The sequence below is a fragment of the Acanthochromis polyacanthus genome, chromosome 13 (genome assembly GCF_021347895.1).
Source record: "Acanthochromis polyacanthus isolate Apoly-LR-REF ecotype Palm Island chromosome 13, KAUST_Apoly_ChrSc, whole genome shotgun sequence".
Classification (NCBI taxonomy): Eukaryota; Metazoa; Chordata; class Actinopteri; family Pomacentridae; genus Acanthochromis; species Acanthochromis polyacanthus.
Window position 1 is genome coordinate 26,431,981 of NC_067125.1, and position 7,149 is coordinate 26,439,129.

Genomic DNA, 7,149 nt, shown 5'->3' on the forward strand with positions numbered 1-7,149 from the left:
TTTCCTGCACCACTTGAGAATGCATTTGCATTTGAATTATGAGACACTTTTTGTGGGGGAACACGGAAATGCAAAAGCATTTCTGAGTTTGCTTTTGCTTTTTCATTTAGTCACAGAATGAGCAGTGTTGAAGAAGAAAATGAAATTGCATTTTGGAATATTGCTTTTTCATTTCATTTTTGAGTCAAATAGTGCAGCCATGACTTTGAAATGCAAAAGCATTTCTGCTAATGCTTTTGCATTTTCGAATTTGACATTTCAAATTGAATTTTGTTACCTTTTTGCTGGTGAACGTTTTGAAAATTAAATGTCAAATATGATTTGCTTTTGCTTTTTCGTTTAGTCACAGAATGAGCAGTGCTGAAGAAGAAAATGAAATTGCATTTTGGAATATTGCTTTTTCATTTCAGTTTTGAATTAAATAGTGCAGCCATGACTTTGAAATGCAAAAGCATTTCTGCTAATGCTTTTGCATTTTCGAATTTGACATTTCAAATTGAATTTTGTTACCTTTTTGCTGGTGAATGTTTTGAAAATGAAAAAGCATTTCTGAGTTTGCTTTTGCTTTTTCATTTAGTCACAGAACGAGCAGTGTTGAAGAAGAAAATGAAATTGCATTTTGGAATATTGCTTTTTCATTTTAGTTTTGAGTCAAAAAGTGCAGCCATGACTTTGAAATGCAAAAGCATTTCTGCTAATGCTTTTGAATTTGAGTTTTGAGTCACATTCGCTTCCATACAGGACAAGATGATGTCAGGCCTTCTCATGTCTAAGAACAGCTACAGCTAGTTAGCTTTGCACAAAAACTGAACTAAATTTTCTTACCAGAACCCCAATAAAACTGCATGAAAACAGAAATGCCACACAAATAGACACTTATAGCTTCTAAAAACACAGCTGCAAAGACTACAAACACTCATTAAACACACATCTCACTTGCAAGCAGCATGATTTTCTGGTAAAAATCTAAATTTCTGCAGCCTTCACTCAAGTAATGTGAAAACGTGGATCTTATATACTCACATATCACACTAATAAGTCGAACTTTTATATATCCTCATGAGAACCTATGTAGTATGACAACTTTAACTGACAACTTAAGTTTAAAAAAACATACAACAGCCTTAAATAATATAATCAGACTGTGCTAGTGTTGCTATGATGCAATGTAGAATAAACTGAGACAACCTTTGACACAGATAACATAATATTATTTGACACCTGAACTTTTAGCACTAAATTGTCAACCAGTTAATCAGCTTAATGCATCGTAGCATATTAATCTTGATATTTAAATCAATGAAGTAAATTTTACACAGTCAATAATCGTATTGGATCCTCACCTTCATATTTCATTTAGTCAGGTAAATTAGTACTTTACATAATGTTGTAGGGCCTAAACAACAATATTTCTCTTACTAAGATGCAGGTGCATAATGAATTACACTGTAGGGTCTTTAAATTAATACTTAAACTTGTGAAGTAAATTCTTATTTTTCTGCTTTGGCTCAACAGCTGCCGCTTTAAATGTGATATATAACAATAATTAATACTGACAGACAGTATTTTGCATTTTTGCGTCTCTTGTCGTGTTGTTTTCGCTTTATTTGAATTATTAGGCTGCTATTTCTGGATTTGCTGCTTTTGCTTTGTGTGTCGACTACTTTGTGAAGACTTGTTTTTGAAAGTGCGACATCAGTTAAGTTGTTACTGTGATTATTATTATTTCTATATTAAGATTCAGTCGAGGCCACGAGTGCTACGGTTTAATCAGAGGCGTCTCTCAGGCTTCATGGTGATGAAACTCTGATCCCGCTGGACGTGTTTACATCACAACAAGCTGCTGTGTTGAACTGCTGGTCCCCAAACTCTCCTCCTGAACAGAGCATCGCTTTTTGTTGCCCTCACAGCTCACCGTGTTATCAATTTACTGGTACATTAATCTCTGTGCTCCTGAGAAAACCTCTCACACACACTCACACACACACACACACACACACACACACACACACACACACACACACACACACACACACACACACACACACACACACACACACACACACACACACACACAGGTTTTCCTCAGATCCTTGTTAATTCAGGCAGACCAGCGCTCCAAATATAGAAAACTAAAGCAATCTGTGAGCGTGATGACACTTTTCAGGCATCACTGAAACATGCATCCATGTTCGGATTGTGCGTTTGTGTGTGTTTGAGCTGGCGTGTATCTGGAGGTATTTATGTAAACATGCCTGCATACGAGTGGGTGTGTTAGTGTGTCACGCTCCACTCTGATTGTCCCTGCATCCCTTAGCGTTTTTTTCCTTATGTAAGATAAATAATTTAGGCCTCCAGAGGCAGAGAGCCGAGCCAGAAACACTCATGGAAAAGAAATGAAAGAGTCATGAGCCCCAACTTGCTCCTTGTGTGTTGTCTTTTCTTTTTTTTATCTGAGAGGGGATGGAAGCACACAAAGGCCGCATTTCCTCTCTGGTGGTGCATAAAACCCAGCCAGCCATACCGCAGCACGTGCACACAAATCATCCCTCATCAGCTGTGTGCAGCTCAGACGGAAGATTGAGCTGCTTGCATTTGCATTTCGCCCAAAGTGCTTGGCACACAAACAGGATCTCTTGTTAGCGCTTCTCTGTAATAAGGATAATAGATTACATCTTGCTAAAATATCGATATGTCCCCCAGAGCCCTTTTACAGCAAAAACAACAACAACAACACGCCTTAGAGAGGAGCTCTTCTGCACAGGTTTTTAGTGTCTGTATGAATGAATGAAATGTAATGTTAGAAACCAGCCACACAGACCGAACAGGCTCCAGCAGTAATTATGTTTTTCAACCTCCAAAGTGATTTTGTTTGCTCTCTTCAGAGACTATTAGATTAGCAGTGTTTTCCCTATTGTGCTTCTTACCACCTCAGGCTTTCTGCTAATACTACACTCACCCCCTCTCTCCCCCCTTTATCCTCCCCCACACGGTTTGCTGAAGTGGCCGACCATGTAGAGATGTTGCTGCCACAGCGCTCCTGAAGGCAAAAAAAAAACAAAACACAAGCTTACTTAAAATATCAAGCCGTTCTCTATTAACCTGCAGCCTTTTTTCCTAATAATTGCAGTTCATTTGCAGTTAGATGACACAGATACTGATGAAAACTCTGCCGTGTTCATGCAGACATGCTGTTGCGTGATAAGGTGGTCGCAGCCTCTTTCACCTGGAAGTCGTCTCAAGCTCATTATTCTCAAATCAGCTTGTTGAAAATGACTGACAGGTGAGGAGATAAGAGCCTCAGCGACACGTCCCTCCACACCCTTAACTGGAAGCACAATTCACACACACATACATGAGGAGTCACGAGGTGAAAGTTGAGGTGGATGGTGGTGACAGCAGAGCCAGACGAGTTTTAATCAGGTTGGCTGGGCTCAGATCATTACTCACATTGGAGAGGCATAGTGGCTTGTTAATTCTTTTTTTTTTTTTTCTGGCACATCGCTGCGTGCCAAATAGTCTCCACTTTAATCATTTGCTTCTGCAGGCAGGTCCAACATGAAGAAGAGCATGAAAACACATCTACAGTATAATAAGCTTTTTATGCAACATTTAACTGATTAAAGTTGCTAAAGTTGCCTTTTTAAATGTTGATAATGCAGTTTAAATTACATACAGGGTTTCTGCAGGGCATTAAAAAGCATTAAATTTGATTGTCAATGGCATTAAAAATTCTTTCTGCAGTTTTCAAGAAAAATATTTGACATTAATAATATATAATTATCGACTGCGATTCGTCAGATAAGTTTGCATGTTCTCCCTGTGCATGCGTGGGTTTTCTCCGGGTACTCCGGCTTCCTCCCACAGTCCAAAAATATGCTGAGGTTAATTGATAACTCTAAATTGTCCGTAGGTGTGAATGTGAGTGTGATTGTTTGTCTGTATATGTAGCCCTGAGACAGACTGGCGACCTGTCCAGGGTGTCCCCTGCCTTCACCTGAGTCAGCTGGGATAGGCTCCAGCACCCCCCGTGACCCTAGTGAGGATAAAGCAGTGTATAGAAAATGGATGGATGGATGGATTCGTCAGATATGTGCATCTGCGGAAACATGACGAAGCATTGCGATAATTGTTCCAGCCGGTCGGGTACAATTGCCAAAAACTGCATGTTTTTAAAGTGGCGGGCAGGCTGGACCAGGTGGAGGAGAGCTGAGAAATGGGGAAATGCAAATTCCAGCAAAAACGGCTAGAAAATGTGGATTTTTAGAGAAAAACTACAGCCCATGGGTGGTCATGGGTAGTTTCTGGATTCAGAAATAGTGAAATGTAAGGACAGTTTTCATATAAAAATCATCTTTTACAAAAAAAACCCAAACCCGTGTAATTTGTTGAGATTGCGGTCGTGGCATTAAAATTGTTACAGTATACCATTAAAATGGCATTAAAAAGCATTACATTTGTCTGGCTGATTTCTGCAGAAACTCTGACATATAATACATGTAAGACACTTGTGTCAAAAGTCTTCTGTTCATTACTTCCACCTATGAGAAATCTCAGTCTTTTCTTTCTTTCTTTCTTTTGGATGAAGATTTTGGGTCAGTTTTGTAATAACACCCAGTTTAACTCGTAAAAACATGCAAATAGGTGATTTATTATATGCAATGTAGGCTGCAGTTAGATTTTAAGACAATTAAGACAATTTTACGCAATTTGCTATCTCCTTGTTCAAAATTCAATTTACAGAAAACAACAACAACAATCCACAGAAAGCAAGCTACCACTCTGAAGTTTCAAGTTTTGCTGAAAGTTTACATCAACCACTAAGGCAGCCGTGGTAGGTTTTCAGGAGAATTAGCTGTTCAGTGACAGTGCTAACTTTCCTGCATGCAAATAATCTACCAAAACAATTCCCCCATCACTGTTTTAAAGGGACACTGTTGCTGCATCCTTGGCTTAGAAGATTATAATCGGTTTAAAGAAATACAAACGAGCCAGAGTGTTTTTTCCCCCTTTGACATGATAATATGATTGAGGCTGGTGAGCGATTGAGCTTTAAAACATTGGAATAACCTTCCTCTTCCACTAAAAAGTTCCTCCTTCACTGATATTCTTAAGAAAAATCCCAGGATGTGCATGTGTTTGTTGGCTTTTCATACATCTTAATGCTCCTTCTTTTTAGTATTTTATCTTAAACTTTGATCTTGTAGCTTATTATCCTGTTCAGCTTTGTTTGGGTTTTTTTCACATAATTTTATTCTTTTACAAACTGATCTCTTTTCACACTTGTATTTGTTGCTGTGAGACTGTTAACAGGTTCACAACTTTGGTTGTTTTAAAGCACGTTGCAGAAATAAACTAATCAAGTGACCATTCTGTGCTGCAGAAAATGCAAAAAACAGATGCATTTACAATTATATTAAATCTTTGATTTGTTAGCCACAGTTATTTGGTTAAATGTGGTTGAATGGTGGTGGTTGGGCTGTTAAAATGGATCTTAATGGGAACAACAAGAGACACAATTCTGTAAAAAAAAGTCTCAATAAAAGCCAGAAAAGCTGTTGATACAGGATGTAAGTCCAGTTTTATGAGTATGTTTGAAGCCCTTTAATAGGGCGGACAGACAACCAATAGTAGAAAGGCGAATGCATGATGAAAACAAGAATTACAGAAACATTTGTGAAGGGGAAACAGAGGGAAAAAATGATCTAAACTTCATCCATTTTTAAATTTACTGTTGCAAGAAAACTGTGCATCTTGGCTTCAAACAACCTGGCTCACGTGCTCACCTGCTTCCGACTATTTTTGTGTGTTTGCACGCATTTCACGTTGTTTAAAATGCTTGTTGTGTTGCCCATTTGCAAAATGTGAAACTGGTTGTTCTTGTATGTCTTCATTTGGTTCAAATCTTAGGTGAAATGTTCAGAATTTGTAAATACGAACCCCTTTGTAGTCCTTTCTTTACTCTCACCAGACAACATATTTTCTACATCCACAAATAAACAGCATGTGAGTGCAGGAAATGCTAATAGAGATGTTTTCAGGCTTAAATGTCTCTGATATCTGATCATTTGCGCCGACAGTTTCCAATCCAGTTTGTCAACACACAGAAAACTGCATTTCAAATTATACCTTGAAGCAACGCTGAAGCCATGACATTGACATTTCACTGCACATTTTACAGGCTGCGGTCAAACCTCCATCATATCAGAGGTAGACAATACTGCTGATTATACTGTAAGATCGATATCATCACATCGGTTTCACCCAATATCGTTAGTGCCCTCATTTCACTCCTCCCACCAGATCTATCCACCCATCCCTCCCCTCTGTCCTTTACTCTGCATATCCCGGCTAATATATAAAACAGAGAGCTGAAGATGGAGAAAGGTGACGGAGGAGGGAAAGTGGGAGCAGGAAAATAGAGTGATGGTGGGGAGGATGTGCTCAGACTAAGGAGAGCATATTGATCTGTGCTTCATGATGGACTGTCACTCTGACAGCCAAAGACAAATGGAGCATCAGATAGGCAGCTTTTTGCGGATGTGCTGACCGGCTGGAAAGAACCAAAACAACAAGAACAAAAACAGAAAAAAAACAGCCAAAAGGTTAAACCGTTTCTGGGGGAGGGGGATTCTGGCTAAGAGCAGTGCACCTCATTAAATACTCAGCGTAAGCCCTGTGGATTTCATTGATTGCTGGTGTCCAGAGATGCCTGAGCTTTATCCTCCTCTGGAAGAGGCGAAATGAGCAGGAGCCCTGAGCAGAGACGATTGTTTCTGGCATCTTGAGCCCGAGTGCGGATCGTAACGTTAGTCGGCCTAAAGTGGGTCACAGGGTGAGGCGGACATGAAAGGGCTGAGTCAAAGTGGAGTCATCTTTGCTGGGGGGCATCTCACTGCCTCCACATACATTCAGGGAGAGAGAGAGAGGAGGGGGGGAGAGAGAGAAGAAATTGCTCCAGCATAATCGCCAACCCCCCACCCCCTGGTTCTGTTTTGATTGCCGCCTCTGTCCACTTTGCTACATGCAGCAGCCTCCATGAGATTTTCCATCTCATGCTTGCACCTTGCCTCAGGATATTGTATTTGCAGCTTGTCCAGAATCCTCAGATCAACTGGCATCCCAAACAAAACATGCATTCGTGCAGCT